Source organism: Anser cygnoides, chromosome Z (assembly GCF_040182565.1).
Source record: "Anser cygnoides isolate HZ-2024a breed goose chromosome Z, Taihu_goose_T2T_genome, whole genome shotgun sequence".
In the NCBI taxonomy this organism is placed as follows: Eukaryota; Metazoa; Chordata; class Aves; order Anseriformes; family Anatidae; genus Anser; species Anser cygnoides.
The window spans coordinates 33751098-33776500 of record NC_089912.1 but is presented as its reverse complement, the minus strand read 5'-3'; the positions used below and the strand labels follow the sequence as shown (position 1 = coordinate 33776500).

The window sequence follows — 25403 nt, the reverse complement described above, 5'->3', positions numbered from 1 at the left end:
AAATCAAACATCCCCCCAAGAGAAGTAAAGTACATGTAAACCTATGGAGAACAGACCATCTGACTAGCAAAGGGGGTGGAAAACGTATTTTCTGTAAGCAGCTAAATAGGCTCCCTGTGCTGTAGTTGCAGTGAAGTTCTATAATTGGGCCTGCAGTTAATGAAATTCCTGTAGGAGACTGTCAGAAGATCTAATTTCACTGTTTACTGAATTATCAACATAATAGTGAATCCCGTATGCCAGCTCTTCATGCCTAAGAAGGAAAACTGAGAATCCAGAGAATAGGCTTCATCCATAGGAAGCTTTCTGCAACACAGAGGGGTTAGTTGCCATTATATCCACAGTTTATTGGGGCAAATATATCCCTGGTGAAACTCCTTTAAGTTATATGAAATAATCTTTCTCATCTCCAAATAGGGAGAATGCAGCAGGTTGGGGAAAATATCCAGTCATAACAACAAGTGATGCTACAAAGGCCTAGCAGATCACCCTGTTCAGTAGAAAACCTACCATGTGTACTGGGCCTACAGGTTGTCCTTCGTGCAAGGGGAGCAAGGAAAATAAAAATGTAGGCAGTAAGGGGGAGTCATAAAATAATGGTTCACATTTAATGAAAGACTGCTATAAAAACATCTTCATGGAATGCAGTAACTACAGGACTGGGGCTCATGATACAAGCAGATTTGATCTAAACTCATATTTTATTTTAACATGCCCATCCACTCTGATATTTCAGCAAAACACATTTACATAAAGAAATCATACAATTATGATTCCCACTTGCTGTGTACCCATCGTACCTACGCCAGTGCAAAATGAATGTAAAAACGGCATGTCAGAATGGCAGTGTTTTCTTCTTACTTTGCAGAAGCAGCTGATAAAGAACCACAGGTCATGTAGGATGTGGAGCTTAAACCAAAGCATTTTACTTAGCAGCTTTGTTTATGTCATATTACAAGTGCACAAGTGTCTTGTTTGGTTTTGATTCTATTAACTGTGTGGCAAACTGAAAGTAATTGTGGAGAGGAAGTGAGTATTTCATTTTGTAAAGGAATTTTGTTGGCTATCTAAATCCTAATGTAAGACTCCCCCAAAATTTCATGCAAAATTTCTTGTTTAAATTTCATTTGAATTTTCACCCAAAAGGTATGAATTCTGAAATGTATTTCTCTTTTTCTTTTTGAAAAAGAAGAGAAAAAAAAACTTTTTTTTTTTTTAAATTGCAGTTTTTTTATATAGTTGTCATGACCACATAAAGATAATATCTTCTTCAAAATACAAATGTTTAGAAGGTTGTGACCTTTATTTTATTGGAAGCTCATGCTTGTGAACAAAAATACCAAATAATGTTAGTTATACCATTCAAAAAATCTTTTTTAGAGGACAAGGCAATATACAGAACACTCAAGCTTTTTCAATCAATGTACAGCCATCATTGATATCCTTAGCTATTACATCTTTTGTGGCCAGTAATAGTTAACCTAGGCAGAGATGATCCATGAACAAAGGACAGGCTAGCATGGGTAAGAAGTTGGCAGTGCCTTTGTCGCATGATGACTAGCTCCAAGGGCTGAAAATGCTGCATTGTGTCCCGAGGCTTCACTTCTTCTGCTTTTGAAGGCTTGTGTTACACAGCACTGTGAGGCAAGACAACTCTCCCATATGGACTCCAAATGTTTTAGGTTAGATCTAAAAGCACATTGTTCAATTACGATTTCAAATTAGTGATTGTCCAATAAGAAATGATGTAGCTCAGGCTTCTGAAGGATGGAAGAAGTGTACAGGAGTTTCACATCAGAAAACGTACTAATTAGGAAAGCAGATCTTCTCTACTACCATTAAAGCAGAAAGAAGCAATACCGTGGTTTTTGCTTGGAGGTATTAAGACCTCTGCCACCTGCTGCTATATATTTTAACCACTGAGCTTTTGCAACAGGGTATTTAATGTCAATCTGTCATGCCCTCTATCCTAGAGGACATCTGTAAACACCCTTTCAAGAATTCCGTGTAGAAATCAATGAGTATTTCCATAATTACTCAATTAAAACACTATTAGAATTGGATAGACTATCTTCAGCAAGTGGCTTAACTTTTAATGTTTAATTCCTATATGAGACTATATAATATATATCAGAGTAAAATTTTACCAAATTCTTAAACACTTGTAAGCCATCACTACTTACAGGTCAGTAGCGAATCATGTTTCTATGGGTTTCATCCTTAGTATTTGTTAAGGGAAAATACAAGGGAATAAAGACACATAGAGAAACAAACACAATTATTATGTTCATTATTGCCTACCTTTGAGACAAGGAGGCTACAATGTTTACTTACAATTTCATTCCACATTGTGTTATATAATTATTTTCTTTCTTTAATCCAATCTCTATTGGCCATTCAACACTATCAAATGCTTTCCCCAAAGGTAATGATAATGAAAGTAACTGTTTTTTAAACAATTATTTATTGCATCGATAATTGCATAATATGCATCGATATTGCATTGATATTGAACGATATTGCATCAAACCTAAAGATCAATAGGAAAAACAAACTGTTTTGGGAGAGGAAGAAAGGAGGGCTGACCTTATAGGTGTGAGTAATATTCTAGACACTACCAGTTTCTAGGAAGTTAGTCCATCTTTTGATATCAAAATATGATGAAGTCATTATACAGCAACTGTATAAACAAGCTATCAAACTACTTAATAGGAAATTAAATTCTAGAAGTATTCTGTCCTGTTCTATAAGTTTTGATTTCACTGCATTCAAACCCTCTCAGGGGCTGGAACACATGACAAAACATGTACAATGGAAAACTTAGAATTCTAATAAATACACATTAGTGTAAACTAATACGGTTATTTCCATTTCTCTGTTTTTCCTTTCCACTTCATTACACTTGTTACATCAAATGCCATGAAAGCTGAGAACATCCAGTACAAACACTGGCCAAAGATGCCATTCAGCTTAGAGAAGAGGGGACTGGGGGGTGACCTCATTGCTGTCTACAACTTCTTCATGAGGAGGAGCAGAGAGGGAGGTGCTGATCTCTTTGGTGAATGGTGATAGAACATGAGGGAATAGCTTAAAACTGCAAAAGGGGAAGTTCAAACTGGATATTAGGAAAAGGTTCTTCACTGACAGGGCAATCAGGAACTGAAACATGCTCACCAGGGAAGTGGTCAAGGCCCCAAGCCTGTCAGAGCTCAAAAAGCATTTGGAAAATGCTTGTAGATAAATAAAGTCATAGGTCGCTATGTGTGGAGTCAGGAGTTGGACTCAATGACCTCCGCAAGACTCTTCCAACTCAAGATATTCTATGATCCTAGGATACACAAATCCATCTGTCCCATCAAGAGAACCATAAAGGAGAACCAACGGACTAGTTCAGCAGGACACACCTGTTGCACAATGTCCTGGGTAAATATATATAAAGTGGCAAACTAAGGGGCACACATCCAGATGCAGAATCTATTTGGTTATTGTTGTTTGGTTTGGTTTGGTTTTGGCTCAGGTTACAGACTGCAAAGCATGAAGAAATGCTTTTCGTTTTTCATATTTCATTTTTTCCATATTGAGGTTGAACTTGCAGTTGACTTGCAGGCATATTTCCAAACACTCACACTTTTCTTCACCTGATTTAGACATCTGGTGAGATAAATACTCAGATATAATCTCGTAATTCCTTTTCCTGAGCAAATTTTTTAGTTACAGCTGCACCTTCTATAAAAAAGTGCTGGGCCCAAGTCTTTTGAACATTTTATCCTGTGTAGATCACGTAAATGTTGTGTCAAAATGCAGAATTATGAATGCAAAACTGCTAATAGTTACTCACACCTTCCGCCAACTGCATCCCACCCCTACTCCACCCCCACTCCACACACCCTGCCCCCCCCAAAAAAAAAGAAAAAAAGAAAAGAAAAAAAGAAAAGAAAAAAAAAAAAGAAAAAAAAAGAAAGAAAAAAAAAGAAAACTGTGTATTTTGTGCACAGGACTAATTCCTGAAAGGGAAACTGATTGTGGGACAGCTGAACATAAACAATAGCAAATGAGACAGTAAGAGTATGAATATCAACCTATATTTGAAGATCAAATGAGTATAAATGGTTGAAAGAAAGGGGAAACACTCTTAGACACGCAGATAAAAGTCTGTTGATAAACAGGCACTGAAGAATGCTAAAAACATTCAAGTAGCAACTGGGCCATCCCTTCCCATGGCTAAAATAATCACAGAAAATAGGACTGTACAGAATCCTAAGAGTCCATCTTATCCTTTTGCCTAGCCTAAATCAGTATTTTAACCACACCTAAAGAATTTCCCACAAATGTCCATCCAAGCTCTAGTGAGAGAGATCCCAGGTTCACATTTGTGAAAGTTAGCAAGACGGAGTATGATCAAGTGTGGGTCTGCCTGGATCCTACAACTCTGAAGAAAGACAGCATTATTTTAAACCTAACAAACCAGTTGGAGATAAATTGCTCAAATGTCAGCTGACAAGCCTCAGTATTGACAGGTTAGCTTAGACAGCAAGTTACTTGTGCTGAGCACTTTAAACACCCAGTGGGAAAAATTCAAATTCCACGGCTTAACTCTTGGAATCACAGTCTGCTAGAGAATTGTTTCAGCTGAAAAATGGTGTTTTTTTCAGACTTAGCAGGTGTCCACAGCATTGCAGACTGTATGATAATAGAGGCATAAACTCAGCAGGGACATGATCAGAAGCTAGGAGAGGTCAGAAAATGAGCATAAGCAGAAAACATCAAGTTTAATCAAGAGAGAAAATGCACTTCAAGACAAAAAACATGAAGCAGAAGAAGAGAAGAAGTACTTGTGGCACATTCTTTCATATCAAAGAATCAGGACAGTCAAGATCACTGTATAAGACTATTGAACACAGTATTTTTCTAAAACACAGTGATTGTAAGGAGCTTTATGGCACATCCTAAAAGAAGCAGAGACAGAAGGGATTGAAGTCTACATTGCTAAAAATCCTAAACTAATCCTGAAACTTTCTGAGTAGCCCAAAGATATTTATGATGAAATTAAAATAATAATAATAATCCTCATGAAGGTCAACAACACAAAACTCTTTATGTTTTCCTGGTCAAATTATAAGTCCAGCAAGCAATAACCATGCAGTCATATGTACTGATGAGTAGCATACTGGGGTGTGTCATGTAAGACAATATGTTCATTTCTGTTCATAAAGCATGGCTTCACTGGTAATATAGTTGAAAGAGACAATCCTTGCTCTAATGAACTTTCAAGCTCAACGGAGGTAAAAAAAAAACCATCCAAGAGTAAAATCCAAATTATGTACATATGCCAGAGAAATTCCTCACTGTCTTAATCAAAGAAGTTTTATCATGGTCTTCTTGGGTGAGGCGTTCACATGTAAAATATCTGTTAGTTACCTTCAAGCTATCTAAATGTTTTAGAAGAAGAGCTGACGTAAAATAGCATACACCTACATACACCTACATATCTTTATATAGTCTAGCTGGAGCAGACCACAATCTGTTCATTGACACAGGGATACAGTGGTACAGCAGCTTCTAAAAACATGAAAACATGGCAATGAGTGGCAGGCTGCTGCAGATGAGGTTAGTTCAATTTTTCACAGCAAAGAACTTCAACAGTGAAATTTCTTTCTACAGGGCACTTTGAAGAAAAAATAACTAAAGCACAGGATACTATAACAATGAGTTATATATAATGTCTTGTCAAGTATCATGACAATAGATACTCTGGAAAATCCTTTAAACTAGCTAATTGTACAAAACTCAAATCTAGCTGTAAAGGACTAAATTGTCTTCTTGTACTCAGAAACATGGGGTTAATCTCTCTGATCAGCTTTCTGGGACATTAGAGCAGGAGATTGGACTAGATGACCTCCTAAGATCCCTTACAGCCTAAATTAGCCTTTGATCCTGTGATCATCACAAAGAGTCTGAACGCCCTCTACAACAGAAAACAATCATTCATCAACCAGCAAAACCAAGAAGCAGATGATCTTTGTGAAACGTGCTTGAGATACCAACAAATTTGCTAAGCTGAGAAGGGCATGGCTGCATTTCAACACCTCTTGATCTGATTGGGCTACTCTCAAGGACACAGGGTTACTGCCTCACCTGTATGCTAAGCCTTGTCTCTGATCAGCTCGACTTTCTGCTCTGAGAGTGTGAATCTTTCTCCCTCACCTTTCAGAAGCCTGTCAGGTGAAGGAGCTCCTCAGACCTGCAAATTGCATTACGCAAATGCCCTTCCAGAGGGCACCAAGCCATGCTTATAAGTATTACCTCTGTTCCTAATGTCTTTCTGGAAGGTAGGCTGAGAAACACTTTTTTGCTATAGCATGACAAGCATTTACTCTCCTTGCTTGTGTTTGTTTCCATATGAAAGTGGCAGTCTTCTACAGTATCTTGCTGGTCTGCTGTAACTGTGAGATCAGCAGCGCTGCAATCAAACAAACAAAAAATCTGTAAGTACAAATAGGAAGGGACAAATGGTCTGCTGACATCAGCAGGGTATATTTCAGTTAACTGTGTCCACCTACAACTAAACAAAATTAACTCACTGAGTTATGCTTTAACTGCTTTGAAACCACTTGCTCTCTTTCTGGTCACTTCAGTCCATGCAGTTCTCTTGTTTATATTTGTCCCTAATGCAATATTACAGGATTCCCAAGTTCCACTGACAACCCTGAGGAAACCTAAGCACATCAAACTGCACAAATTTCCTGATGTGAGCAGATTGTCCTCCTTATTTTGGCCATCTGCAGCAACAATAGGATGTAGTAAAAGAGGAAATGAGTTGTGCTGTCTCAGCCTACTGCAACATGACCTTTGCCTACATTTTAGTCCTTGCTATGAAGGTGATGCAGAGATCATTTGTTTCTTTGGTGGCATTCTTCCATTCAGCTTGTTTTGTTGTTATTGTTGTTTGTGTTGGTTTTTATTTGTTTGTTTTTTTTTTCTTTTAGCCTATATCAGTCCATTGTGTCAACTTTGGCCCGAAACTGGGAAAAAGAAGAAGGAAAATGTGTAAAAAATGTTCTGTTTTAAGAGCAGGGGCAAATAAACAACAGCAGAAACACAAGTGCAGGAAAGAAGGTTTTGGTTATGAGATACGCTTCTGTAAGAAGGAGTTAGAAATCAATGTTCTGCTCTGCCCAATTCTGGGCTTGGACGAAGTGACAAAATAATATAGTTTTAAGAGAGTGTTGGAGAGTGAGTATTAACTCTTAATGGGACTTTCAGAATTGTAGCTTTCAGATTTTATCACAGTTTCATTCTCAAAGAGCTGAGATACAGCAGAGTTACATCCACTTGGGACTTTGGCACTGATACAATCATACCTACAAAACTTCATAGTAAAATACAGTCCTGCTGATGTAAAACGTGTTTAACATGGTGCAGTTCCCTCTAGGAGAAATTGATGCTAAGGCAGACAGGTGCAAGCCACCAATACCTTCACAGAAATGGCTGCAGCAGCACTAATGTCAATATAATGGTCCAAGTTGCTCTTATCAAGAATCATCAACTAGTGAAACTGAAGTATTTGCAGCAGCAGCATCATTTGCAGCATTGAAGTACATGGTCCTTCAGTTACAACAATTAGAAGAGGAAGCACAGCCTACCAGGTTCCACTGAAGCCTGGGAGAATTTCATCTTTATGCCAGGAAGAGAAGATCAAGGTTAGTAATGAGCACTTTGGAAAGTTCTCTCCACTACAAATATTTCAAATCCTCTCCCCTAATTGGAAGCAAGTCCTAGCAACATATAGGGTTTCATGAATTCACAGAAGGAATTTAGTATATCTAGTAGCTGTTCTCAACAGTAATAATATTTTTATTGTGGTAGTACCTACAAACTAGGTGTTAGACCCATAAAATGTGGAAGAAAAGAGACTTTCTTTGCCCAAGAGCACTCGCTGTTTTCATTCAAGAAGAATGCATGACCTTTTAAATGACCCATTCTACATGGATCTCAGTGAACAACCCAAATAAAGCCGGCGATTTAACACCAATGTAATTCCATTGAAAATCAGCAGAATTACATCAGCATGAGATCAGAAAGGGGAAGTAGGCCCAGATTCTGCAGACACTCACAGAATGTAGGAAGAGGTGTAGAAATCAATTTGTATGGGCAGTAACCGACTTCAGTGGAGGAAATGTGTGCTCAAACCAGCAAAAGGGAGCATACGAATGTGGTAGCTCTAGCAGGCATCTGTTTAATTATGTCTTGTGCTTAAACCATTCTATTTTTAATTAAAGTCATTGAATTGATTAGTATTAGAGCAACCATAGAACCCTCATACTTCGAACATGAAGAAATAAACTATCATTTATTTGAGGGATTAGTGCCTTCTGTTTTGATTTTAATAAAGATTAGAGAGGTAGAACAAAGACATGGATCTATACAACCCCATATAATGGAGCACATGGCTATTCTTTACCGAAAGAAAGGAACAGATATATTAAACATACAGTACAGATTTAACAAACCATCATTTGTGTTCTTTGTAAACTTTCTAAAAGGGATTTGGAAATTCATCTCATTCCAGAAGGCATGTTTTACCTGCAAATTAAAAGTGACTTCTAAATTACCTTTGATGGATTTTGCCTGCATCAACTTGCAAAGGAGAAACTCTACATATCAGTCAATCAAACTGCCCTTTCAGCCTGTAGATTGCTTGGGTTTTTCTGGTGATTGTTCAGGGAATCAGCAACTTCCTCCAAATCAAGGAAGCTCAAATTCCCTGAGTGTCAAAAACATCATTTAAAAAGCAATGATGGATGAATCCACAGTTTTGACACTGCAACAGGTCCCAGACATCTGGGTTCTACTGCTGGCTCTCCTGTAGTTTTCCTGGGAAACACCTGGGAAATGCCTGCGTAAACTTTTCACAAATACAGAGTTTTAAAGGCAAGGGGACACCACCTAATATTTCTGCATTTGGCCTCCATCACTCCATTAAAACATTGTTTTCAAAAAGATGGAAAATTCTGATCAAGAGTCAGTTTGTTCCGTAATGCATTAGTCTCTCTGTTAAAAACAACACACTTCATTCTTCACTAACAGGGAAGAATTCAAGTAAAAGCAATTGTAACCGTAAGAAAGGGTACAGAGAATACCAAACAAACCCTGAAGGAATTCAAGACAAACATCAGTAAACTCAGAGGGACCGTGGGTGACAAACCTACAGGATAACAGGAGAACAGTACTAACAACAAGAGAACAACTTATCCCAAAAATGAGGACGGAAAGAAACTGCAGGAAAGACTAATCTGTTTGTACTACAACGACTGTACTTTCCTGAAGAATACGAAGGAAAAAAAAAAAAAAGTGAAAAGTAAGTCCAGTTGCAAAGTCAAACACAAAAGAATATCACAAGTTCATAAAACTGAAAACAGTGATGCCAATGCAACAAAAGAATAACAAATATGCCAAAGCATCTCATTAAAAAAAAAAAAAAGCCTGCTGCTCAATGGGGAGGGAAAGACACTGACAGAAGTATTTGATGTCCTTTTGCTTCACTCTTCAGTAAAGAGGTCAACTGCAACCAGGTGGCTAATCCAATGAATGGCAGCAACAAAGAGGTAATGTCAGGCCCAAAAAGGAAAAGAATGTGCTGGAGAACACTCCGATAAGTTAATGTTATCAAATCAGCTCCACCTGATGAACTTGATCCTGTAGTACTTAAAAGAACAGACTGAAGCAATTTCAGAGCTGTTAGTGGTTTTCTCTGAGAAGCCAGGAGAAAGGGTTATGTCCTAGAAAACTGGGAAAGAGCAAATACCACATGTAGCTTCTAAAAATGAGAAGAGGGAGCTGGAGCTGTAAGCCAGCCAGTTTAACTTCCATTTCTGCTAGATACTGTGCTAGTATTTTGACCACTTGTCCCAGATAAACTTATCTTTGAGCACTGAGAGGAAAACAGAAGATGAGCTGCAGTCAACCTGGGGCTGTGGAGAGCAAATCATGTCAAAGTAACCTAATTTCTTTCTCTGACAGAGAAACAGACCTTGTGTGGATGGAGATAGTAGGTATCATCTATCTTGACTTTCTAAGGCTTCTGACTTTGTTTCAGAAGACGTTCTCAGAAACAAGCTAATAATATCTAAATAAAAGTGAAATAATATGGGAATAAAGTGGTTGTAAATCATGATTGGGTAATAATAATGAATGGTTTGCTGTCAAAATCTAAGGATGTTTCAAAGGAGATGCTGCAGGGTTCTGTCTCCAGAGGAGTACTATTCACCCTTTTCATTAATGACTTAGATGATAAGTGGAAATACAGGTAGATCTGGAGATAGTGCTGAGGTGAAAAGGGTTGCAAATGTGCTAATGAGCAGAAAAGTTATGTTGGCAGCTTATAGAACCGATAGAAAATTGGCAGGACACAATTCACAAGGACTGGGCTGGGGATAACCAACCATACAGATACATGATGGAGGAACACCTAGCTCAGCAGCGATTGTGTAGAAAAGCATCTGTGGATGATTGTCAGTTGCAAGCCGAAGATGAGTCAACAATGTCACACAACCGAAAAAAGGCTGACATCACTCTCACATGCATGAACAGGAGTGTCATCTAGTAGGCACATGAAGTAATTCTCTGTGAACCCCTCAGCCAGAACACAGCGTCTGGCTTTGGACACTACACCTGAGAAGACACATGGACCCCTGGTGAAATTCCAGATGACAAAATGATCGAAATCTAAAAAAAACATGACTTAGAAGGAAAGACCAAATGAGGTAGGATTGCTCTGAAAAGAGAAAACTGTGGTGAGTCACGAAGGTAATCCTTACATAAAGCTGAGCTGCTGCAGACAGACAAGATACAAATGCTTCTCCCCACCCAAAGGCTTAAAATGCAGCAAAGAAGATTTAAATCAGGCAGTCATCAGCTTTCTGATGGTAAGAAGAGGACTGAGGAGGATTGTCCATGGAGGTTGTGGAATCTCCATCTTGCCAGCTTGTAAAAGAATAGGTTAATGCAAATAAATGTAGATACAATGATAAAAGATTGCTTTTAAAATGTGTCCTTTTGTCTTTCTTATTGCCATGATTCACATGCAAAGTGAGAGTGATATTGCTTACCAACCTCATGGGGGTTTTCCAAGGACCATTAATGAGTGTTTACAAGACACTGAGTGCTGCATAGATATGTACTCCAATGTAATAGATAAATCACAATCCTCATGTCCAACGGGAAGAGAAAAAAAAAATCAATGCTGTATTCTTTTTTATCTTATTGTCATGGATAATTGATTTGAAAGTGTTATATTAGATGTGGAAACTGAGGCAGGGGACTCAGCATGCCCAAAGCCACACAGCAAATCATCAGCAGAGCTCAGAGCTGACCCCATGTGTTTTGTGGTCACTGAACTCCAGCAGCAAATGCTGGGAGCATCAGAGGCCCATAACGTGTGTGGTGGCACACAGACAAGAAATGGGTAGCTACATAAAATCCTGTTGTCCTTTCTGGTATCTGAAAAACATACTGCCAATCGCCATCTAAGTCTTATAATGGTGATTGTTGTGCTTTAATATCTGTAAAATTATAGGCATATTGTTCAAAAATCGCACTTTCACGAGGTAGCCAGATAGGCAGTCAGATTGATACAACTTTATTATCATTTTTCACCGGGTGTCAGTGCATTTCCTCCAAAGAAATGACTAATGACATCAGTTTCCATTTCCCCAGATTTCAGCCAAATCACAAGGACTTGGAGCAACATACATTCAACAGAGCAGTAATTAGAAGGACCTTTGGTTATCCTGGAAATGAGATTCAGATGGCAGAGATAAAACTGGTAGATGCTAAAACACAGACCCCCTCTCTAAAGTTCTGGGAGACGAAATGGCCCTGCTGTATATCACATCGCACTGCAGTAAATTGTGGCTGATGAAGTAACGGACATGGGAACTCTGAACTACTGAGGTGCCTCTAAATGAGCTCCGGACTCCAGAGCAGCGAGCCCCCTCTTGCACAAGGGGTAAGCAGGAAAATGCACACAAGCCTTCATTCTACCTCCTGGTACACAAAAAACACTCTCTCCACAGTCAGAAAGCCTGTCGAGAGCATGGCTCCATCCTGCAGGGTGCCAAAGAAGGCTCCCAAGAGCTCTGCTCCTTTCCCCCACAGACGGATTTTGTTAGGAGGGCAGGACTCCCTGGCGCCTGGAGAGCTAGCAGCACAGCTCTGCTTTTCAGGCATGGTAAGTGCATGCAATGAGATGGCCCCCTGAGGAGAAGGGACATTTCCAGTACAGCAGCTAAAGTTTTCCTCATGACAGCAGGAGATGCTGTCGAGTCCTTATTTGCTGGATTTACTAGCTTCCATGCAGGCACGCTGCCGGCAGACCGCTTGCTGTTTGATGGGGGCCTGAAGTTTAAAGCTGTTTCCAGAGTTTTGTTGAGACAGACAGGATTCTGTCAACAGCACACCAGACAGAGAATCGTTAATATGAGCACACTTTGGGATGCTGCTGTGTGCATGCTCTCTTCCTGGTGGTTGCAGTTCTAAACTAATTAATTTCTGTGATCTGAACCGTTCTCTTTTATTAGTAGTACCAGCATGTGCAGTGCTGCATAGTTATAGATGATGTGCTCTCTCTGGGGATCCTATCAGCATGCCATTGTAGGTCTTCACAACATGGAGAGAAACGTCTCCTATGTTTCCTTGGTAGTGTTAAAATTTTTCATATTGTTATTTATTTCCCTTGAATTCTCCCTTCTCCCTTCTTGTGAGCTCTGTGTTTTCTCCTTATGGGTTTCAGTGGCTGTTCAGCTCTGTCCTTGACTCTGACTGCTCAGAATGACCTTTCTGATAATTCTTCTTCAATCCCCGGGGCTGAGGTTTGTGGGTAAGGCAAACTCACAGTTTCTTTGGATAATCTGACTTCATTATTTTCATTGTCAGGGGAGCGTGAGGTTCTTTTGCTCCTTGGTGCACAGCCTTCAGGATGAGTGATACATGGGTTTCTCCTGTCTCATGACGGATAATCTTGACAAGGCTCCTCTTTTCTGTTGCTTGTCCCACTAGATACAGCACATAAATATAAATAGACACACACATGATCCTTCCCTGTTCATGGACCCATATCAGCTGCACTGCAAGGCCTTCTGAGATTCTCAGCACTTTCTTGCAGCTCTCTTAGGAATGTATTGGCCAAGGTTCTCAAAAGCACTTGCTGAATTTGGATGGCCTCTCAAGGAATCTTTTAAAGGGTCCTGATCTGCACAAGATGAAGGGCAATTCAGTCACTAATCACCGGCCTCTTTTGGAAACCTAATACGTGGCACAGTGGCTTCTTGCAGCGAGTGTTCCACTAGCAGGTCTTTTCACCTTATTTTTGGTTCATAACATTCCTAGTTCATGATTTTCTTTCCTTTTTTTTTTTTTTCAGAAAAATTCCACAAAATTCTATTTTCCACCTGCCCTTGGGTAGAAGCTGGAGTCTGTTTTTCACTGAAACAGAGCAGTTGCTTGGCTGTAGGAGACAAACTGTGACAAACTGTTGTGCATTAGGATTTGTGAATACGGGTAACACTAGGGTCCTCTTGCTTTCAAGAAAAGAAGAAGGTCCCTCTGTATTGCACTTGCAGTCTATTTCTACTTTGCTTAAGATTGGTACACAAGCACTTCGATCAGAGCTGGAGTGAAAGCTTATCTCACTATTAGTCATTTCTCCCCCCATATCTGAAGCTCTTCTACATAGTGTATCTGCTACCCCTCATACTGGCTTCAATTGGCACTTGCAGTTTTGTCTGTGTTTTACTTGTGCTTTTCAACAACATTCATTTTTGTCACAACAGACTGCTATATTCTGAGTATGGATTTATCTGTGCAGATCCCATTCCAAATAACTATCTAAATAAAACGTAATATTTCTTCTCCACAGCCATGCCGTTTGTTTTGCGCCTGGAAGCCTGAACATTTATTGATGAATCCATATTTGTACTTACAGCAGCCTCTCCAATCATTTCTTCAGTCATGTTCTGTGTGGTTTGTAATAGTGCGTGAAAGTGGAAAGGGAAGGTATGCAAATATCAATAATAATTATGTTCTCTGTATGCAGATTTCCTGAATATTTCTTGAAATTCATCTCCTAAATTACTTTTGCACAATTTAGGCAAATGTAAACATGCATTTTAATAATTGTGGAATAGTTTAGAGTGCAATCTCTATTCAGTTAAGCTGCTCAATTAAGGGACTACTGTAAATAAAGATAATGTATATACCTAGAAATACAGTTGCCTTAATATTTACATGTTTTACAATTTAATGGGCTGCTCTTCTAATTCAAGGTGACAGTTTCATTGTTGGGGTAGATTTAATCATTTTAATCAAGTGAAGTAATGCCATAGTTGATTTAAAAGAATTTTCTAGAACTGAGGTCTACACTCTTGAATATGCAGATCTCTACAGCTAGTGATGTTTGCCAACTGCAATAATCTATTTTATAGTTGGCATTGTCTAATTCGGTCCTGGACTTCCACCATTAGAACCAATATGCTAACACAGACTCCCTATTTGAGATATGAAAGTATTATGCAAGCTACTTCCTCAGTTCATTATTGGTTTTACTAAGGCTTCTGATAGCATTTGTTGCTCCAAACCTGGCTGATATGTCTTCCACTACTTTGCAGTCAATACCATGAACAACAAGTATTTTAAATCTTAAAAGTGTTCTGAAGTTAAAATTCTGAATGTCCACACAGCCACCATTCCCAGTCACCCTACCTTTTGTGCCAGCATTGGCCCACCAGCTCACAGGCTCTTTTCTGTTCTACCTTCCACAGCATTTTGAAGGACCACAGCTCCCAGAGAGCATCTGAGACACATCACACCCCTTGCAGTAGTATGAGGGCTCTACTGGGGCTCACTTACTCTGAAATGTTGGAGCTTGTGATTCACAGCAGCTGCAGGCATCTTCTGCTCTGCATATGACGTCTTTGGAATCAAATGAAACAACAGGCCGAAGACAAGCCTCATAAAAGCTGTTGACACATCGTCTGTTTCACTAAGGTTCAAATACTACGCAGCAGGATGTAACAGCAAAACTCACTCCGCCAAACCAAGATGCTTTCATATATGGGTTGATGCACAAGCCAGGAGAGAAAAGATGGATCTCACCCACTCTGGCCTCATCCCAAAGCAGTTTTATTGGGGATTTATCTATAAATCAACCACACAGCCATCTCTAGAAAGGGTCAATCCTTATTATAAAACATCACTTACACAGAACTGTAAATTTAAAATGCTTTTTACACAAATAGACTGGCAAGTACTTTCCCCCAAAAGAGCTGACAGCTGTCTGTACCCCATTGAGCTACAGGGACCCTTTTAAAAGCAGTTCCTTATTCAGAAACAAGAAGCTGCCTGTAGCTAGCATTCAATAAATCACCACTTTCAACTTTGGTTGCTCATTCTCAGATGTGTAATCAGAACATAGATTCATAGATTTCAAGGCCAGAAGGGACTGCTCTGATCATCCAGTCTGACTTACTGCATAACACAGGTCAGAGAATATCACCCAGTGACTCCTGCCGCAGAGGGAATTATTCTGGCCCTCTGTTTCAGATTCTGCCGTTGCAATTGCTGTTGACCAGTAAAACATGCTTATCCCATAAAACACTGTGCACATCACCTTATTCTGGAAAACTTCCAAGGCAGCAAGCCAGGCTCTTAGATTATATTTGTCTATAAGGAAAAAAAACAAAAAGTGATCCCCCCAGAGAAAATTCAGTGTTGCCTACCACCTTGTGGGGAATACAGTGCTGTTGATGAGGCTGAGAATAACAAAAAGCACATGGCTGGTTTGGTATATCACCGGTGGTTCCCGTGCTCAAGGCAGCAAGGCACTGCACTGAAACAAGTGGAGTGTAAAACCTCCCTTGCAGAACACAGGGATACACACCCTAACTTCACCCAGGGGACAAGAGATTTTGTATGCCCCATTTTATAGAGAGAGGAAAGGTTTTCAGGAAGAGGCAATAATTTTTATTAGACCACCTGATAGATTTCGGGGATAAAAAAGGCAAGGTATCAGTCATGCAAGCCCTTCTTCACATCTGAGATATAATTTTGTTGATACTGGCCTTAGGATATCTCAAAGGGCCGTGGAGTTTTTTGCCTAGTTTCCTGAAGAAGAACACTTGCGTGTTGTCTGTCTGTCAGTCAGCCCCACCTAATTGCTTTTGAATCAGTCAATCGATTTCAATCATATTGTCAGGGGGAGGGGTAAAGGTTTCACAGATATTACATTCTCTCACGTTTAAAGAAAATAGGTCACAAGGTAAAAGATGTGTGCCCCTACGAATGTGTGCACCTACAAGGAAAAACTGTGGGTTGATCATAAAACAATCCACATGGGTGAGACATAGAGGAAAGCAGATTTCATCAGTTTTACAGAGCAAGGTAAAACTCTTTGTTTTCAAAACATGATTCCCTTCAAAGGGTCTCAAAAATTAACCCAGCTGTTAAAACCAGCTTCTCTGAGCCTGTCTTAATCACCTTTCCCATTTCATTGTCCAAGCTGGGCAAGCTTGCCATTTTCCTTACAGTAATTGCAAGTACTTTTTCCTTAATCTGTGATTGCAATGGTGATAGCTCATGCCTGTGGTTACTGAGAGCCCCAGACAAATTCCCTTCTCCAAACATCTAGCTGCTGACGGGTGAGCTTTGCACTGAAGTACAGATAGGAGCTATGCATCAACATCTGTGCTGTTGCATAAGATGTGGCAATGGCAATCTCTATCTCACGAGACCCTTGCTGTTTACTGAGGAATGGGTTGAGATCTAGGTCTGGAGTTCCCTAGGGTAACAATCTGCAACTAGGGAAGATCCTCAGGCTGTGATTTGCTCTGAAAACCTTTTTTTTTCACCCTGTCAACCGAACCCTGATGAGAAGGGAAAAACAGCACAAAAGGTGTTGAAGAGACAGAAGGTGTCAGAAAACAGTGATTTGACAGCTCTTGCCTTGTGGGCAACTGTGCTGACAAAGGGCTTTCTTCTCTTATCAAGGTGTTTTGTAGTCTTGTCTCATTCTGTGCGTCCAGTAGCCTTCCCTACTAACCTCCCCTAAAGGCTGATTAAAAATGCAATCTTGTTCAGCTTCTCCTCTGTCTCCTCCTTTTCTGACTTCCATCCTTCTCTCCACACACAGAACTCCAGGATTTCTTCCTGCTCATAACAGTCTGCACTACAGGTCCATCCCCAGATTTGACATTGTTCCTGGTGAAAAGGGTGACCTTATGCTCCTAGCTCCAGACTGGGCATCACCTGAGCTAATTTTCAGCCCCAGCTTCCTATGTGATACCAGGTAGATGACATCCTTACTTACAGACCCCCGCTTTAATCTGAGGTTACTTACCTTTTAGAATCATAGAAGCACGTAATATCCTGAATTGGAAGGGACCCATGAGGATCATCAGGTCCAACTCCTGGATCTACACAGGACCACCCCCAAATCAGACCATATGTCTGAGAGCATTGTCTGAACACTTCTTGAACCCTGGCAGGCTCGGTGCCATGACCACTGCCCAGGGCAGCCTGTCCCAGTGTCCGACCACCCTCTGGGTGCAGAACCTTTTCCCTATCACCCAGCCTGACCTTCCCCTGTCCCAGCCCCATGCCGTTCCCTCGGGTCCTGTTGCTGTCCCCAGAGGGCAGAGCTCAGCGCCTGCCCCTCCGCTCCCCTCGTGAGGGAGCTGCAGGCCGCCATGAAGCCTACCCTCAGCCTGCTCTGGGCTGAACACACCAAGGGACCTCAGCTGCTCCTCATGTGTCTTGCCCTCTACACCCTTCACCATCTTTGTTGTCCTCCTTTGGACACTCTCTAATAGTTTTATGTCCTTCTTACACTGTGTGTACACAAAGGAATAACGTATTAGCTCACTCTTGTTTTTGAAACACCTAGGTGTGCTTGGAAGGAAACTGCAATGAATGTACCAAGCATACGATCTTTATCTGGTTCTCTCCATAAAAGCTGCCATGGTGGTGTTAATTCGTCACTAAGTGGAGACTGCCGCTATGATACTCACCACCAAGTAAGTAACAAATGGATTTCTGGAAGAGAGGAAGGGCTGAGGTGAACTCTGACACCTCGCACTTCCCCTATGTTCTCAGAGAGTTTCAGTAGTCCCCTGCTAACCACTTCCTCTCCAGGAGAAAAGACAATCTTGTGGCACAGACACCTGGCCAAGTCCCAGGGCTGCCAGAGTTCAGTCCCAAAAAAGCAGAGCCCTTGCCAGAGCACTGTACTCAGGCAGGAGCGGGGCCTCCTGGTGTTACCACAAATACCACGGCTTCACAGGCACAAGAGTAACATCTGATGTCTGGGTTGCTGGTGGGATGTGTTGTGAGGAGCTCCAGGGAGGAGGACAGAACCATGCCAAGGTGGTGCATGTGATGGGTAAAGAGCCAGAGAGGAGAAATAGCTTAGGTACGCTTTTTGCAGAACTGCTGTTGCACGCTTCTCCTCTGTAGTCATTGAAACTGGAGCTCCCCCACCCCCACCCACCCCCCGCAGTTTAACTTCCTCTATATTTAGCTACTCTACCTACTTACTTAACCAGGAACAATAATTTCTCATTTATTAAAATTCAGGTATGTTAGACACAAAGAAACTCATAGTGTAATTAGTCCTAGTAAAGTTAACACTGTCCTCCAGTGTTCATTTACAAAAGTTTCTTGTAACCAAATTCTTCCCTTCAGAGAACTCCCTAAAGGTGTTGCAGGTGCAAACATCAGAGTTCAACCCATCAGAAGACAAGCGAATGAAGAGATAATCCAGATCATCATCTCCATAAAAAGACAAATTAATGCATGTAACCAATATCCAAGTACGAATACACAGCACCGTGCAGATCTTTCAGAAATAGATGTTAAAACAATTGGTTAGTTAAGAATATGGATTTTCTGCCACATGCACAATCTCAGGCAGCTTCAAAGTATATTAATAAAATGCTAGCAACTGAAGAACCTGCAAGACTCATTTCAGCAAGCCTTTTTTAAAGCAGAACCCATATTATAATCAAAAAGAGTGATACATTTATTTGATCTATTTTGAGAATGAAGTCAGCTCAAGGTCAATTGCTGATCAAGAACAATGGAGGAAAACTAGGTGAGATAATTTTAAAGCTGTTTGAATTAAGACACAGATCCAACCTGTTTGAATGGTAATTTATAAGAAATTATCCCAATTTACATAATTCAAGTGTTTTTACCCTGGTACCATGAAGAGGTTGATCTACATATGAATTAGAAGATATTGTTACAGATAATTTTCTCCCCAAAACTCTCCAAATTGGAACTCACACATGGAAAACATGTGCTATGGGAGAATGATCTAGCAGATATGAAACTTCTGTTTCCAAGGGAGAAGCTTAGTGTTTCAGGCAATACACAGTGCAGCCTCCAAAAAGGCACAGTTTATCCCAAGCAGCAACTGAGATTCCTTTATAGGGGAATTAGGCAGCCCAGCACATTCTGGACTAGCTGAGCTCCTCTGGTTAATAACCAAAAGCCACCTGCAGAACTTCAGTAAGCAGCCTTTTGTCCTCCTCTAACAAGCACACTCTCTCACGTATAGAATAGCAAGTTTCGCTGAAGACAGCCACAGCTGTCTTCCCTTTCCCTGCAAATGAAAGGGTCTGCACTCCTGCTACAAAATGGTTATCAAATGCAGTGTCAAAGCAAGTGTTTCCCCTCCATTGTAAGAGGCAAGCTGAATACTTTCGGCACAGCTTTCAGTGTCTTCAGACCCAACTGCAGCTGCACACACTCCAAACATTCTGCTCGCGGCTTCCTGTTTGCATTCCTGGGCTGGGGAGAAGGAGGACATTTCTTTCCAAGTCTGCTGTCTGCTCCTGGTTTTCCAGCTCTCTCTGTCTTTCTGCCTCTTTCTTTGTTCTTCCTTTAGGAAATCTTTCAGATTCATGAGCATAACAAGAGACCCTTCCCTCTTTTAAATTGGCTGGTTGTTTCAGAAAGGGGGGTGGGGAAAGCAAATAAATAAATAAATAAAATAAAAAGAAGAAGAAGAAGAAGGAGGAGGAGAAGAAGAAGGAAAAAAAAATAAAATAGAACAGCCACTCTGGTCATGAGGGTGTTCACTTACACTAGCAGCATTCTGGTGCTAGCCTGAACTGTCTGTGCATGTGTGTCTGTGTGTGTGTGCATGTGCATGTGCACGTGTGTGGCTTGCACTGAGATCAGTAAGCCAAGTACTGTCCAAAGATACAATGCCATTGCTTCCTGCCGATACCAATGAGACAGGTTTTGCATTCAGAACTGTGTCAAGCACACTCCTTCTGGGGCTTTATACTCTCATCCACTGTATTCAGCAGGCCACACTCTGCCCTCCAGGAGGGCTCACTGGGAGTCAGACATGCACATCTGAGGTCCAAATTAATGTCTGAATCAGTGTGTGTGAGTCAAGGATGTGGTATTGGGACTGACAGGCCCTGACCATCATTTCAGCTTTCACTGCAGCTATCAATACTGATGCTTCTCACTTGTGGTAATTTTCCTTGCCCATTTCTTCAACCACAAGGGATCACCTCCTCTTCTCCCATCTCCTCTTCTTTCCTACTCAGGAAATCCTTTCTTTGCTGTACCTCCACTACCATTGTTGTTAAGTATTTAAACTTTGTGTCTGAAACATCCATAAGATGTTTAAATGTGAGAAAAGAACTTCAATCATTTTGTGAAAATCTTGAGTATCATGCTTGCCAATGATGCTGCAGGCAGATCTCAACCAGTGGGTTAATGTTTCCTTTATAAAGTGAAGACACCTGATTTCTGTCAGTCCTTGCCTTAAAAACATACTATCAGCCACGGCTTCCTAAATAACCATATCAAATAGACAGAGAAAAGCAACTAAACTGGTAATCAGATGCCACTGAAGGGACACCAGCACAACACCTGCTGTCCCTGTACTGCTTTCAGGAAAAGGACTTCTGCTGTGCAAAGAAGTCTCTGGAGTATGCAGGGCAGATAAAGTTACAGCAACTTAGAGGATTTTGTTTCAGCTGATGCTTGGGAATAGAGTTGATCCAGAAAAGCTCTTTGAGGAGGTATAGAGACCAGGGGTGAGGACTGACTCATGTGACTCTGGCACTTACTTCAGTAAGTATTGCAGAATTATGCTTCAACAAGGGAAGTGGTAGGAGTCTGAATACAACAAAAATGGCACTCCCGCATACAAGCAGGAGCAGAGGGACTGTGGAGCATGACTGTGCAGACTCTGACAGCTCCAAACACTCTTTGTTGCTGCTCTGTTACAGAGATTGTTGTGTCCTCTGCACCTTGGGAAAATGAGGGGAAAATAACATATTTGTGTAACTGCTGGCAGGCTTTGCCAAAGCAGCTGCCATAGGCTCCATGTCAAAGCACCAGGGGAGCGCCTAATCCCCTTAGAAATTCAAAGGCATGTGAAACATTCTGTCATTACACTGTCTCTCTTCTACTCATCTCTCGGTCTTTGACTCTTCTGCATCCAGTTCCAGCTTCAGACAAGGGAAGCAGCGTTCAGTGTCAGCGTGATAAAATCACATTGTCTCAAAAAAAAAAAAGAAGAGAAAGGCTACTGTCAACAACTGGCATTAATTGGATGGATGGGTCAAAGAGACACTCTTTTCCCACTGCAGAAGGCTGGGGACATAGCAAGGGAATACAAGGCGAGTCAGGCAGTCCCTACCTCTACCGTGATCAAGCAATGTTCTGCATGTCCCCTGTGTTACACAGGAGATCAGCTGAGAGAATTGCAGCAAGATCTTCTGACTTTGAAAATCAGTGAGCTAAACCACTGGATCTTCATGCAGTTGTCCAAGGATGTTAGCCTCAGCAGACACACACTGATTTATGTCAGCTGATGCCCCACCATGGAGAATTTTATGAGATATCACTGAATTTGAAACAACAGAATCCAAGTAAACAACTACAATACACATGAGGGAAAAAAAAAAAAAAAAAAAAGCCAAACCAGTTTCCTCTGTGAGAATAGGCTTCAATTTAGGGGTGCTCTGTTAATGCAGAAGCTACATCGAACCCTATTTTCTCATACTCAGCATTGCACCTGGGCAGTTTTTGATATGACAGAAGAAAGCTAAATACAATTGAGTAAATTGGAAGTAAGGTGCACACTGATCTGCTTCTGCAATCATGGCTCAGAGACAGCAATCTGAGTTCCTGATGCTTTAGCATTTTGGAGGCAGTGAAGTGAGGCCCTCTGACAAAAATATCACCCAGTGTGTTTTTATTACCACATAATCCAAGCCTTTGCCACTTGTCCACATACCACTCTTTAATGCAAACCTCATGTCATCCTGCTCTTTTCAGGTCCCGATTAACTCTAAAATGCCCAGATTTTCAAAGCTACTGGAGAAACAGATCCTTTCAGTCAAGAATGTAGAAAGGGAAGGGAGGAAAGGAAGAGATGGGGGAGAGAGAGACCTTGAATTGCTTACCACTTCGAACCGATAAAGAAAATTAAAAGTAAAAATATGGAAACATTCATTTGATGTCTTCTATGCTTACAGATGAAACATCACTTGATATTATATAGTATGCCATATGAAAAGACATGGAGTACAGAATCAATATGACAGTTCCCTATTGTTCTGGGCAGTCAAAGGTGTCAGCAGCAAGGTTTTAAATCTATTTTTCCTCTACCTGGTGGATGGAGAACAAAGGTTTCTGCTGCCCCTTGAGTTTGCTGGGTGAACACTGACAAATGCAGTTGACATATATTAATTTTAAATCATCGTTCAGTCAGGTACCCTCCTAGGAAACAGCGTGCTTTTTTGTTTGTTGGGTTGTTTTTTTTTGTTTGTTTCATTTCATTGTTTTCTTCCCAGAAATAGAGTAACCAGACAAATCTTATTCCAGCTTGCTTCCAAAGCCAGATAAGACTAAGCCTCTTCTTAAACAGAAGACCACAAAACTAAGAATTGAGAAAGTTCATTTCATGGGACACAGTAAGATTATTTTCAGGAAAGTAATCAAATGTTCTTCTTCAGTATCAGACAGACTACTTGGCTACTTGACCTTTCTGGGACGTGACCTATTATCTGTGTGATCATCTAACACATGTGGAAGTTCTGGAGTATATCACAAAACTTATAGGATTCTGCACTGAGTTTTTTGTTCTTCATGATCATGGTGTATGTTGAGAGTTCTCAGAATTCTCTATAAGAGAGCATCAGGAACAATCATCTATGTACCTACTTTCTACAAGGATATGCAATTTTTTTGGAACTAATTCCACACTACATTAAAGATGCACCATAATATACTGCTTGACACAAAAATGGCAGAAAGCGTTGTCAGCCACCTAAGTTTAGCCACTGTGGGCTTTTCTTGAGTCCCATAAAGGAAAACATGGAGGATAGACTTGCTCATGCTACAGCCACTATTATGCATAATGAGTTCAATTTCTACTGTCTTATAGCACTGAGCTTAACTCAGAAAATTTTTCCCCAAAATTTGTGCAGTCCTATTATAAGATGCTTGGCATGACAAAAAGTTGGAAATTTGCCATTAAGTTACAATAAGTTCAGCAAGAAATGCTGATAGGATTTGAGCATTAACCCACCAATGGAGAATGCCAGTGCATTCGTAGGATCATCAGTGTAATGGATTCTGGCATTCCCCTCTTACCATCTTTACAAATGTCACTTTCATTCTATTGTAAATTAACCCCAATTTCTTCCAAAGCTTCAAAATAAGGCTTGCTTGCAAGCAACCAGCCCTATCCACTTTGCTGCAGAATGTATTACAGCAGGAAGTATGTACGAATAACATATAGACAAATCGTTAAAGATATATACTGGACATACCTTAATAAATGCACAAGTTTGATCAAGAATTAGCTTAGACTATTTTCTGTGACTGAGAAGGAGCAAGCAGAGGCAGAAATTGTCCCAAGTAGAAGGCAGCAGAGATCTTCAGTTAAGTGAACTGGTTAACATCCTGATGGATCCGGATTTTATGTAAATTAGCAAAGGGCCCTTATAGTGAAAGATGCGTCACCAATGCACACTACTGATGGATCTGCCCTTAACCCTGCCCATTTAATATTGGAGGATTTTATTGCTTACTAGAGTGTAGTCTCCCATACCTTTATCAATTATTCATTCTGGAGAGAAGCCTTCTCTATGCAGTAGCAGAAGAATCTGTAGGTTAGATCTAATTTACTCTTTTAACCAGTTTACTCCAGTATCAAGTATTTAAATTGGCCTCACTGTGCTTTCATACGTTACAGCCATATATCAAAGCAATTTGTGCAAATGCCAGCTGAGCAGCCAGCTATATGTATCATGTATTCTGAGATTACACAGTTCCAAATGCCTTTGTAAGGCAAACCTTTCATGAATAAATCAGGAAATACCCTGATGCATGCTTTATGTAGAGCAAGGTATTCTATTTAGGTCACAGGAAGGTTCTGCCAGGTTTGCTAAAATGAACAAATCCCCAGTGTGTACTCTCACTCCACCACATTTCATAACACAAGCAAACATCTCCCACTCAGTCACCACTGTGCATTTGTGACTGCTGATGACCCTGCACTTGCTAAGCATTGGTTTGATAACTTGAAGCTCAAATAGCTTGCAAACCAGAAGGCAAGCTGTTCTGTTGTTTATGGCTGTTCTGCCCCACACAAGGAGTAACAGTGGTTAAAAAATAATAATGATAATAATACACAGATCCAAATCAAAACTCTGTCTCTTTCTTGCTGGAAGGAACCTAGAGCACGTACCTTTTCCACAGGGCTAAAAATGACTGGACAGCAGACAGATCTGATAACATAACACATGATGAGAAGTTCTCAGTGCAGTTTGTAGTTCTTGTCCAGGCAGCTGACAGACAGATGAGAATCAACCCATTAGGTGCAGAATATCTAAACAGCAAAACCAGGCCATGCAGTCATCTATTTCCTCTGCCTTCATTTTAATATGTTTTTTGTTGTTCTGATCACTCTTTCTGCAGCAAAAAATGTCTATGATAATGTTCCAAGAGAAGGAGAAGGAGAAGGAGAAGGAGAAGGAGAAGGAGAAGGAGAAGGAGAAGGAGAAGGAGAAGGAGAAGGAGAAGGAGAAGGAGAAGCAGAAGCAGAAGGAGAAGCAGAAGCAGAAGGAGAAGCAGAAGCGGAAGGCGAAGAAACAAGAGAAATGCTAGCAGAGGTAAGGGAAATAAATCACATCCTACCAAAAATACCAAACATAGGTATTTTTTTTTTCTTCAAAGGCATGGCTTTCAGAGTAGAGAAATGGAGCTCCAAGTCAAAGTATTAGAGGATTACCATTCAATATTCACATTAGTGCTTGCAAAAACTTCCCCAAAGATCACTGGAACTTGCATGAGTGGCTGAGGATAAAGACTGG

General features: G+C 40.6%; 1 long non-coding RNA gene across 1 annotated transcript in view; it reads right to left on the bottom strand.

Moving 5' to 3' along the window:
* LOC106040426 (uncharacterized) overlaps nucleotides 1-24876 on the bottom strand; it is a 42543-nt gene extending 17667 nt beyond the window's left edge. The window contains exons 1-2 of the long non-coding RNA XR_010827910.1: nucleotides 24779-24876; nucleotides 6304-6460 (exon numbers count right to left, since the gene is read on the bottom strand). This is a non-coding gene — a long non-coding RNA (uncharacterized lncRNA). The remainder of the gene's footprint in view (nucleotides 1-6303; nucleotides 6461-24778) is intronic.
* Between the last annotated feature and the right edge of the window lie 527 nt (nucleotides 24877-25403).